General features: G+C 39.0%; 1 protein-coding gene across 1 annotated transcript in view; it reads right to left on the bottom strand.

The window, feature by feature from the left end:
* The window catches only part of LOC145999684 (NFX1-type zinc finger-containing protein 1-like), a 105,676-nt gene extending 93,888 nt beyond the window's left edge, over window positions 1-11,788 (bottom strand). Inside the window, exon 1 of the mRNA XM_083136893.1 lies at window positions 11,653-11,788. The gene's annotated coding sequence lies outside the window, so the exon portion shown is untranslated. The remainder of the gene's footprint in view (window positions 1-11,652) is intronic.
* Between the last annotated feature and the right edge of the window lie 651 nt (window positions 11,789-12,439).

The following is a 12,439-nucleotide window of genomic DNA, read 5'->3' as shown; positions in this document are numbered from 1 at the left end:
GAAGGGGGGTGGCATGAGGTGGGGAGGCACCCAAGTCTTACGGCTCCTTCCTTAAATGTCCTACTGATAACCGGTAACACTTTTAAAAATCTCACGCCACGCCACTGAGTGGGTGGTTTATAGATAAGACACTACACATAATACAGTGGCGCCCCGTGCTGTTCACATACGAGTGTTCACAATAAATTTTTTATACTGATTGGAGATTTACTACTCTCCCTTGTAACTTCATCTTCAATATTGAACAAGTAAGAATAACAGTTCAACTTATTTTCAACAATTTCCCCCCAAAATCATGCTATATCTGAAGCAATACAATCCTTTTTTATTCAATTAACACCCTTTAATTAAGTTATTTACAATTAGTGATGGCTAGTGCAAACTAATTAGTATAAGATGCAATCTCAGGTATGTACAACGCAAGATTATCATACTTTGCAATCTACTTTCTATTACACCGACCATATGTTAACGAACGACATTCATTCAGCTTTGAAAGCACGTGCATCGTTAGCGGGACAGAGGGGAGGATGCCTCCAGTCCAGAAAAAAAAAATTGTATATAGTATAAGATATTTGGGTATTGTACAGAATGTCCCCTCGCCCCGCCCACATTAACTCGGTTGTGATTGAAGTATCAGTCAATGTGACATTGCTTGTATTCCTTCTTTCCTAGTGTTTCGCATTTTTCCTCCTAGCCATGGTTCAGAGATATTGATTTTCGACCATTTAAAGAAAGGACTTGTTTGCTTCACGGCTCCCTTAGTTTTTCAAGACTTTACCGCGGGGGCCAGAATGTAGCCTTCTCTAACACTTGCAACGCTCAGTTACTTGTAAGATTGCTTGTCTTACGTTAAAAATTAAACACGTATTTCAAATTCAGAAACATTTTATATGTAAAAAAAAAAAAATACTAAATAAGCATATATTTGAAACATTCATAGCATTGACTAACGATTCAATGAAAATATTGGAACAGTTTGTATCGCCCCTGTAAGCTAATCAAGGTGACCCAGGGTGACCCAGGGCACCGCAGCACACACTTTGGGAACCACCGATTTAAAGTGTATAGTAACATCTGTTCATCGTCGTCATTAACATATTTACCCTTCGTCACCTTGTAATTGAGGGATCTATCTTATATCTAAATCTTCACTTAACTTTGGATAAATACTACGTTCCTTTTCCAAAATTAGGCAGAAAAGTAGATAGTACCTTTCTCACGAATTACTTCCCAACGGGTCTTACAAATCTGTTGTATTTAGTGATTTATCTCTAGAGATGACAACTATGTCCCTCGTTGTGCCAAGCAAAAACGGGCTCGGCTGATGTCTTATGGCTACCCCCCCACCACCTTTTTCCCCACTGAGACTTCTTGAACCCTCTGCACATGTCTCAACTTGGTTAGGCCAGCTCTTGGACAGCTCGGACCATTGCCTCGCGAGTGTACGAAACAGCTGGCAATGCAGCGATGAGGTTGGGGCGGTCGTCGGCTTGGCCCAATTCTTTCCACCAAGAGCTTGACGAATTGCCGAGATTCGAATCTGCTTGTATGGAAATTATAAATGTATTAAGTTAACAATACTTTGGCGAGGTATGCGTTTTTTCTAAGGGTAGTGTCATGGCACGACATCTCTGTACTTTGAGCAGCCACTGGTTGTAGTTAAGAGCATTGTGTCTTCACAAACTACAGTTTCATGAAAAGTAGCGGCTCTTTCAGTACTGTTTCATCATTTGCCACTTTTCACGAAACTATGGTATGCAAACAAACGATGCTCAAATGTCCACGGCACCATGACTGCAACTGACATTGCATGTACTGCTGCCATGCAAGTACAGCCAAGCCAAACCGATCCAAACCGAAAATGGCATAGCCGAGAGAGTTCAATGCCATCCTACTTCCATCTTATCCCCCCTCCCCCTCACTGCTTCGAATTCTCCATTTGAAAACCATCAGTTTCCCATGACGCACCCTTTACAATGCACATAGCCATGCAGGAACCAAAATACACGTGAGCAAAACACATAAGACTGTGTGCTAGCAAAAAAAGTGAGCAGTCATTCAATGTTCTTTGTTTTGCCCTGCAACACTTCCTGTCATGTGAGTAAAAAAAAAAGTTTTCAATTTCTGCGTGTGTGTTTAGTTACATGTTAGACTGGAGTTAATTAAAAGTAAAGTGGTCCCCTGTAGGGACGGCCAGATCCGGATCCGGTTGGTTCCGGACCCTAAAATTTTTCGGATCCGGATCCGGAATTTTCGAATCCGTTTGGCCATCCCACATGAGCGCTTCTTTGGAAAGTAAGAATGTGTGCTCACTTGCGCGATTTGTAATTAATACACTTACAAGGGAGGTTATTTGTCCTCATCTTGACATTTGAGGGGGGTTTTGCCCCCTAAAACAGTTTTTTTAGCTGAAACAAAAAAAAACACGAATTTCTTCCTTTGGGCCCCTCTATACACCTGCCAAGTTTCATGGAAATCAGAGGGGGACACTTAAATAACCTCCCTTGTTAGTCTTACACTTTGTAATTATATAACACTGCATATATTATAATGTTTTTAATTTTTAAAACTGTAACTGTAGAACAATTGTATAATTTTTGTATAAACATTTCTATCTTGTTAAATGTGTTAAAGGTTTCATCCTGGAATGGAATGTCTCATATTTATGTGTGTTTCCATTTCCAATACATTTGAATGAATACATGTTCGTTTCAATGGCATTTACAAAATCACCTCTGACATTTTATGTTAAATAAGTAAGATTATTTTTGTGCATGAGTGTGTTAGCCGTCCGTAGCAAAGTATTTTAGGAAAACACTTGAAAAAAATTCTTGTAGAACTAACTAATGAAAAATTTCTTTGTAATCGAAGATCATAATACCTTTTAAGGTGTGGTAATATTATAATGGGATTGAGATACGAAACTCTCGGATCCGGATCCAAACGGATCCCTACTCCCCTGTACTTTGCACCATGCCATGAAGGCATATAGGGGGTGTGAAGTTAGGGCCCCACACTTTCTTGATCTCGGGCGATGATGGGGGTGATGTGATCAGCACCAAACCCCTGACCTCCTTTACCCTCCTGGAGTTTCCTCTAGGTACCCACTTTTAAGATGCTGGGTGGGCACTGTAGCCACTTAACAGGTGTCAAAAAATCCCAGTTATCCCCACTGGGGATCGAACCTGAGTCTCTCACATGGAGTCTTTTAAATTACATATATACTTTTCTAGAATGAAGTATGTGTAATTTGTTTAACCAAGTGTAAAAATTGGCTTCTTAAAGTACTCGATATTATCAAAAATATGGTTATAAACTGGGTGCACACCCCTACAAGTAATTCTGCCAGCGCCCATGCTTATGGGTCCCAGGAAGTATAATATCCTTCAAGATGATCCCAGACAGAAAAAGGTTGAGAACCACTGCTCTGTGATAAGAAAGTATAAAGATGTTAACTTTGGAAATAAGTCAATGATGTTAATTTCCAGATGGAAATAAATTTTCACTCAAGTTTCAAATTCCCAATCCTGCATCAACTTTCCTAATGATGTTACATTGTTGTCAATTCCTTATAATTAGTGCTCGAAGGTTGATGAAAAATCATATATTTTCTGGGAATTGAAGAATGCATTTGCTAGCATAATTTAAATTTCTTTCAGCAGGTACATCATTAATAAAAAATATGGTTAATGCAAAAGCACAATATTAATTTTTATTGAAATCTTTGGCAATGGATTATAATGGTGGTAAATTTATTATACCTCCAGCAAACTTAAAATACTTTGGCTGAAGCCTAGTTTGAGGTTCCCTCGCTGGCCACTATTATCAATTTAATTTGTGATTTTAAAGTAAAATCAACCAGAACATAAAAAATTATAATCTGATACAAGCAAAATACAACTGTATTTTTCAAAGCTAACCGACTACTGTATTGTGCAAGGTTTGAAAGGAGGTAGATGTCTTATACAGAAAACCTTGTGATATAGTTTATGTAAACTCAAAGTAAAAATAACTAAAACTACATTAATGCTTACAAAGGGCTGCGGTAGCTTAGTTGGTGGACCATCTGACCACCCCACGAAAGCCCCGGATTCGAATCCTGGAGCAGCTGATCTACACCAGGAATTTTTCCAGCCATTTCCCTGTTTAGGCCCACCCAGTCTCATATCAATAGGTACCAGGAGGCTTTTCACACCTTTGCTTCGGTGATTTAAACCACCAAACAAGGGTTTTATCGAAAAACTCAACAACTCTTTTGTAATTTATAAAAAAAACTGGACTTCCATTTTAAGTGAAAATTATTTTAGGTCATTTTTAAAAAATTTTGGATCATATTTTGTAACTTTAAGGTTATTCTATAGGTCATATTTTAAAGATTTTTTATGTCAACTTCCAAGTCCTATTTATGATAGTCTGTCAATTGTAGGTCTGTTTTCACTTTTATACGCATCAACCAAATATCGTCACTAATAAATGCCCACATATGCTTCTTGCAGTGGCCGCGGTGGCTCAGTCGGTAACGCGTCTGACTACCATGCTAAAGGTCCCGGGTTCGATCCCCAGCCGGTTCAAATCCGGGAACTTTTCTAACGATGGAAGCGGCCCCGGTGCCCACCCAGCGTCGAATAACATGGGTACCTGGGGGAAACCCTGGGGGGTAAAGGCCGTCAGGGGCGTGATGCTGATCACATCACCCCCACTCACGACCGGATCAAGAAAGTGTGGGGCGTTACCCCCACACCCCCTATACGCCTTCATGGCGTGGTGCTATGCACAAGGGAGCACTTTACCTTTTTTTTTTTTACCTTTTTTATATGCTTCTTGCAATTACACTTACTTAAATCAAGACCCATTCTATTCTAGTCTAATTACAAAATAAAATGGAAAAAAGGTGGTGGAAGCAAAGAAAGAAGAATGATTTGCTATTATACTTCAGTTCCACATAATATGTTGGTGAATCAAAAAGTAAGTTACACCCCCCTCTAAAAACAAATGAAACACATTAGACAGAAAAAAATTATTGGACGAAAATGCATGAACATAGTCACCAAGGTGTTCCAAGCACTATTCATATCGTGTGACTAGTTTTTCAATTCCTTGTGTGTAAAAATTCCGTCCAATTTCTTTGAACCACTTCTTCATCTGATGCGAAACGCTGACCCCCTAGGTCTATCTTCAAAAATGCTTCTTTACTCCTCACAAATTTAAAAAAAATAAAACATCCAGTATATGGAAGGCAGATCAGTTTCACCCACTCATAATGGGTAGGGAGAGGATTTTTAGGTGCTAATTTTCTTTTAAAATATTATGTTCTAAAAATAGTGGTTAAAAGTTAAAAATATTTTCATTCAAAAACAATCAAAAAAAAAAGTGCCAAGTGATAGGTGGATATCAGATGATGTTGTAGGTTTCAGTGACCAGGTTACGCCTCTCATTCGTAGCTCCCCAAAATTCATCCCAAAATATCAGGAGAAAAGCTGTTACGCTTCCCTCAGGAGACTCGAACCTGCACGCATCTCGTAGATGGAGCCCAGAGCCTAATGCTTTAGACTGCATGGCCATGGTGCGGGACATGCATTTTATGCATTAACTCCAAAATATATATTTGCACAAAGCATTTGGAAACTTTATACTGTCTGGAACATCTAAAAAATGTACATTTTATGTTCTTTCCCTAGAAATATGTGTTATTTGTGCTAAAGGTATAATTATGCATTTTTATGTTAAATAAGGCTGAAGAGTACGTTGTAGGCATATGGTCGGCACTTATACTGAGTTTGGCAGACTTCCGAAGCATCAGGAAAAAAATATGTTTCCTCCTAAAAATTCCCTTTAGCTGGGAAAATTTATGCAAAGCATCTCCCCACCTGTCTCATTATAGGAGCATCCCCCAGTCATCCACCCCATTCCCCCTTCCCCAACAATTTTTACTCGAATCACTGAAAAAGTACGATAACAATCATAGAATGTAGCAAATCATCCACCACTTTTCATTTTTTCAAGAGAGCCCTTTAAAGTTTGACATGATTGAATCTTTGTCACCAATGCACAGTGGGCCAGAATTCTGAAAATGGGAACAAAAATCGAAATTCATACTTCAAAGCAGAGCCTTTAAAGCATTTGTTCCCTGTAGAGCAATGCTGGGACTGTCTCAAAATGCAAATAGTTCCATCCAGGTGTTAACATAAATGAGGATTTAAGATGGGCAAAACACATACATTTTCCAAATGCCATTTAACAGACGTCTCACACACAGTTTCACCCATTGAGACTGGTGTTGAACTATCGGAACATTATCTGTGTGGATTTCTGTTGTACATATTCTACATATCATCAAGGTATGCACTTTCTGTGGGTAGAGTATGAATTAATTTACTGTGTTGTAGGCATTGTTATACGAGCAGGTCCATGCGCTGCTGTTTTCAGCTGAGTTACAATGATGTGTGTTTATTCCCTTTGACTTTCATAATTTGTGCGACGAGGTGAGATGAAGATGTTTATGGTGAATGATTCAATGGGTCTTGTAAATGCAACCAAGAGAAACCTGGCTGCTAACTCGTGCTAATGTGCAATTACGAGATGGAAAAAGAATGTCAGTTACATAAAGCTTCACAATGACAAATATGCCTGCATTGAAATAGAATTTCAATAGAACACAGTATTTAAGTAAAACGAGCAGAATCAGAATACATTGGAGACTAGATACAGCATTTCAGTCCTACGTACCTCTCAACTGGCATTCGGGAAGATCTGACAGTGTTTCACACATTAGTTTGCAGCAGAGTGAGCGGTACATCATCTGCTCAGGTGTGTTACATTTGTGGCACTTGGCAGACAGAAATTTAAACAATTTTGACAAGATCACTCATAATGCGACAAACGTTGTCAACTGCAAAACATCTTGTAGCAGAATATTTCAAGTATTGTATGCCCGATGGCATACACAAGATCTTGGTGCACTGACCAGATGCCTTATCAGCAGCTGTTTTCCAGTCGGCAGCTCTGAAAGGAGGCTTAAGAAGAAAGAATCAAGAGAATTTAGAGAGTGACTTCCCCGAGAGCTCCGAATTTCTCTAAACAAAGATCTTTTGCATCATCTGCTTATCTCATGCGATCCACTAATATCAAGCCTTCGGCCTTTGCCTACTAAGAAATCATGCACGCTCTCAGAAGACGTCACTGGCTTGCTCGACATCACGGAGCGTCAAGTACAAGCCCAACAATCCCCCTGACCAATTGAAATGTTTATCAAGTGCTAACAGTGAAGGTTAAGGTACATCTCAGTCAGTACATGAACACAGTGCACTTTACAATTGATTTTGTAGAGTAACGTAGGTGAACTTCATTGTGCACAATGCACCATGCCCTGAAGGAATATGGGAGAACGTGGCAGCTCCACACATTCACGATCTCAGACCTTTGTGGAGGTAATGTGATCAGCACCACGTTACCCCCTCCCCCCACACACATTTCCGGGTTACCTCCAGATACCCATTCATTACATGCTGTGTTAACCTCACAGCCACTTTATACAAGACCAAAGCCCGAAAAAATCCCGACTGTAGATCACCCACCCTGAGAATCATACCCGAGTCTACGCTTGGCAGTCAAACACCCTTCCAACTGTAGGATTTGGTAGTGTTCATGTCAATATGCACAGCATATAATTGATTTTTTGTGATATTACAAACTGCAGTTTTTCTTGGTACATTGTACACATTCCGTTACTTTATTATTTTGCACTGTCATCATGTGAATAACAACAGAATTTCTATCACTTTATGTTTGTTATGTATTATATTTTGTTATTAGAAATACTGACAGCATAAAGTATCTCTATGCACCAAATCAGATTGTCCCCATTTTCAGAATTCTGGTTCACTGTGCATTGTGCAGGCTGATATATTGAAGACTCTCTAAAAAGAAGTAGTTGTTTCGTTAGGTATTTATGCTGTAGTCAATAATTGAAATTCTAGATAGAACAATTGAAAGCAACACTAGTTTTGATTTGAGAGTGTCAGTATCTACCAAATAGAACACAGCATTCTGGAAACGAGATGGAGATCAAACAATTTCATTGTAAATTTTTCATTCAGTGGCAATGTAAAATAAATAATTCAAATTTTGGGAAATCAATCAACTACTTTGATTACACTATTATTTAAAACTTTGTATTTTACCAACAAAAATAAGAACCGAAGACCACTACTATTTCTAAGCAGCCCCCACAAGTTACTGAGGTTAGAATGTAAGTGGTTTATCTCATACTCCGATAGCACTTGTAGTTGGTTGAGGAAATTGTCGTAAGGTGTCATTAGCTGTTGGAGCTTGAATTTTTGTGGCTGCTTCCTAATTTTGCACATGAATCAAAAATACTCTCAATATATCAATATTGGTTGTATGTATGCATCAGACTAGGAGCGAATTTACAATACCGGACCCCTTCCTGATTTTTATAATATTTCGCATACTCACTAATTGAGGCCTCCTAATCACGAATTTGAAGTTAAAATTTGGGGGTCACGTGCACAATAAGCGAAACTGAGTGGTCCGCAATCAGAACAGAAATCCTGGATTTCTCCACGAAAACAATGGTTATTGCAACATTTTACCTTTTAGAATGAAATGTATATATTCCTGATATTACTACGACCCCAAATTTTAACTATGCTTCCCTAACCTAACCTTACCATGAATGGTTTGGGGCTATCCGTGAATGGTTTGTGGAGCTACCCATGTATGGTTCTACAACCCCAAATTTTAACTATGTTTGCCTAACCTAACCTTACCGAGAGTGGTTCGTGGGGTTATCTGTGAATAGTTTGTGGGCCAATTTCGATCACAGACTGATAAAAAATGTTAGTTTGATAGCACTGTAACTGCAAAATTTCCTTGCCAAATTTAGCTTATTTTGCAATTTCTACATGTGACCCTCAAATTTTAACTTCAAATTCGTGATTAGGAGGCCTCAATTAGTGAGTATGCGAAATATTACAAAAATCGGGGAGGGGTCCGGTATTGTAAATTCTTACCTCAGACTATAGCAGAGATGAAACAATTGCATCCTAAATAGACTACAGCCAAAATATCTCAATTTGTTTAGAATTTCAGATAGAACATTTGCATTCTCAATGGACGAAATGGCATTGTTTGTTTTATACATGAGAGACTCATCTTCATTCATGGCATGCATGTAACCGGTGTTACCATAGGTAACAGCAAAATGTAAAGAATTAAATAAGCCCTGCGACAGGTTAAGTTTGCAGCAACTTTTCACATATAGTAGACCCAAAAGTGCACACAGAATGTAGTTCCGCTGTAATACTGCCAATTTTCTCAGTGTGTGATATGAACAGCTCGGCAGTTGAGGCAAAACTTGCATGGGAGATGGAGAGTGCCATTCTCGCGTGGTTTAATACATAAAATCTGCTTCAAACTTAACCTGTCTGTCGCCAGGCTTAGTTGCTTCAATAAAATGACAACATTGTTAAATACGTTAACAATAGCGTTGCCGTCGAGTAGATATTGTAGAGAACAGAAGTGAAGAGGGAGGCCGTACCGCTACCCTCAAGAGGTAACAAGAGAAGGGGGTGCCAATGCAAGGGAAGAGCAGGGAAAGAGTTTGGGGCAAGTGTGCTCTTGGGTTATTCATATGCCTGTTTAGGGGCCCAGGCCAGTGTTGTCACAATGGATTGGCAGAAAAGAGCTAAATCCTGCCTCAAATGGGGATCCTATTTCTGTGAAGCAACTAGAGGTAGACTGCAAAGCCAAGGTTGGATTTAACTACAAATGAGACCAGTTAGGTATTCGCCTAGATGAAAGATAGTCCCTTGCTGTGATTCGTGATTTGGACAAACCATGCTCCAAAATACTAAGTTGGCAACAGTAGTACATACAACTGGGCTTCCCTTGACTGTCGCTGGAGGAGGTGAGTTCTGTCGTCTGCTCACCACACAAACATCAATCTGACCCGAGAAAAGTGTGGATGTTCATCTTCCCCCTTGCACCTCATTGCAAAGAAACAGAGGCAGATGAAGAATTGAGAAGGGTTGATTCATTGGATTTTTGCAGTAACTGTTTCATGAGTGGTAGCTCTTTCTAGGAGTGCTTGTGGATAAATCACTGTGCGGATTGCACAAAAATCTAGATCAAAGACATGTTTTATTTTCTGGGGGGGGGGGGTGAAAACGTCTAGCGGGCATAATTGTCGCACTGATGGTCGATAACACTTCTGAAAAAGTCACGCCACGCCACTGGGGAAACATGTTCATTATACATATTTCACCAGCACATTGTTATTGTTACATCACTTTTCCCGCACGTTTTGCTATCATAGAAATGAGGATAAGTTGCTATTAAATTAAATTGATGAAGGGGTCATCACAAATAACACCTATAAGCTCAGGCTGGGGAAAAAGCTAGGAATTTCAGTGGTCAGATCAAAAGTCATGGCATGGAATAGTTCAGTTTCAGCATTTCGAACAAGTTTTAATTTAACTTTATGCACACTAAGGCTAATTCGCACTGGACTTACAGTTTAAAGTAAGATCCGAACCACAACGTGCTTTCACCAGGTACTTCAGCATTTCATGTAACCATGGATATAATGTAAGCGCATTTAATTAATACATAAATTGGGTTTTTGTGTGGTTGCCATATTAATTAATTAGAAGCTTAGACAAAAAAATATCATTATTTATCTGAAATGGAGTTATAAAATAAGTAGCTACATGTGGGCATGTACAAAAAGGGTCTCCTCGATGGTGCAGTGGTAGCATCATCGCCTTGAAATCAAGGGGTCCTGGGTTCGATACCCGGTGGAGGCACATAGTGGTTTGGATCCCACCTTAAAACTGTATGGCCAGTCCCGATTAGCCTTTCTGTGCATAAAGTGGACTTAAAACACCAACATGAACAAAAAAGAGACGCTTTACGACGTTACTAAAATATTAAAACAGATGACCAGTACTTTTCTGTAACAGGAAAATTCAAGTATAGTGGAACGACGAGCAAAACAACCTGCGCAGACCCCCGCTTCCTGTACACCGTACCCCCGGGAGTAGGGGAGGGGGAGAGTGGACCATGCTTCCTTATGGCCGGAGGTGGAGGGAATAAGGGAAAGCTGCACGGGGACTTTTGGTCCCAAGGTTTTTTTCCTTGTGGTCTATCTATAGTAATTGTTATCATGTTTTTCAATAAGTATTCCTAAGTATAAGGTAACAAACTACACACAAGCAGTTCTCAACAAATAAGCATAATACAAGCTTTTATAATGCCTTTATCACCTAAAGCACACAGATATAGAATTTTGTCACATTTCAATAATTTGTTCAATTCTTATTTTGCAAATTACAGGATATACAACTGACAAACGTTCAACATGTAAATTACAAACCTGACTGAATATATTAAAATGTGACAGCATGTAATTTCACTCATCCTTTTCCTTCTCAATAAATGTGTAAATATTGAAACATGTTTTGCATTACCTGCTAAATCTTTCACACGACTCATATAATCAATCAAATGTCGCTAGCAAATTTTTAAAAAACACCATTCCGGTTCCTGTACGACTACAAAACGAATAACGTTTCTGTTTCACATAACATTTATTTATCTTAAAATTAGGCTTGAACACATGGAAATTACCTTGCCTGAAAACTTTGCTCGCAATCTACCATAGAAATGCAATCGACCTAGATGAACGTAGAAATTTCTGCGAAAACTGTGCTAAATCGTACTACCTGGATGAAGCTTGTTGCGCAAATTCTCGCCGGTAACGACTTCTTCTGGTAGAGTCTCCCTTATCGCACAACGTGAGGATAACCTTGCGTACTGACGTCAGATGAAAATTACTACGTTATTACATTAAGTGTATTAGGTTTGGTTCTCTTAGCATAAATCACTGTAAATGTATTATTTTTGCTAAGAGAACAAATTATAACAAGCCTAACCTAACAACTTAAGCATTTAGCCTAACAATGAAAATATTTCGCACTGACGTCAGAACGAAAGGTTCTCCTCGCGTTGTGCGATAAGAGAGACCGCTTTTCTTGTCGCATTCAAAGATTGAGAATGTACGTACTCAATTAGTACTCCGGCAGTTCATTTCTTTATACAGCATATTTGCAGAAGTTACAATTCAAAATACAAGTGTATCAAATATACGCTGTGTAAAACACAACTTTATCAAATATACGCTGTGTAAAACACAAATTTATCAAATATAGGCTGTGTAAAACACAACTTATTACTAACTTCATTGACCCTGTACAGTGGGCGAAATTTCTTTTTCCACATAGGACAGGACTAGCACCGGAAGTGATGATGAAATCCTGATTAAGGGGCCTCGCGCAATCGTCATGTAAACAAATGAAGATCAGTTACCGAAGCCGTGTTGTTTGTTGTTGTCCTATTCTGTATATTAATTGAATAT

The sequence above is a fragment of the Lepisma saccharinum genome, chromosome 15 (genome assembly GCF_977018435.1).
Source record: "Lepisma saccharinum chromosome 15, izLepSacc3.1, whole genome shotgun sequence".
Lineage (NCBI taxonomy): Eukaryota > Metazoa > Arthropoda > Insecta > Zygentoma > Lepismatidae > Lepisma > Lepisma saccharinum.
This window is presented reverse-complemented; position numbering and strand designations above follow the sequence as displayed.